Here is a 415-nt window from a genome sequence, read left to right as displayed (position 1 = left end):
ATAACTTGAGACCCAATCCAATCTCGAATTTAATTTTTCAATCTAGCCAAAACCAACCCAAACCGATCGATTTGGTTTGGATTGGGTTTTGCCCAATCGTACTTGAAGCAACAGGCGACTAACACCACATAAAAACTAGTTCTATTTACACTTGAATGCTGACCCCCTTCCTATCTAATTTCTAAAAATTTGTTTGATTAGCTCAGAAATATCAAAAGAAAAAGGAAATATTTTTTTATTCTGTCCAAAAAAAAGGAGAATGAGACAACAAAATAGCATCATATTACAATATTAGTATAAATATTCGTTTGACAGAGTTTCTGCTATGTTCTACTTGTATAAAATTTTCATGAGTAAGCTTTTGTAGTTTAACTTTCTTTAAAAACTCTTTTAATTAAGAAAAAAATTCTCAAAA

Source organism: Olea europaea, chromosome 4 (assembly GCF_002742605.1).
Source record: "Olea europaea var. sylvestris chromosome 4, O_europaea_v1, whole genome shotgun sequence".
Taxonomy (NCBI): Eukaryota; Viridiplantae; Streptophyta; class Magnoliopsida; order Lamiales; family Oleaceae; genus Olea; species Olea europaea.
This window is presented reverse-complemented; position numbering follows the sequence as displayed.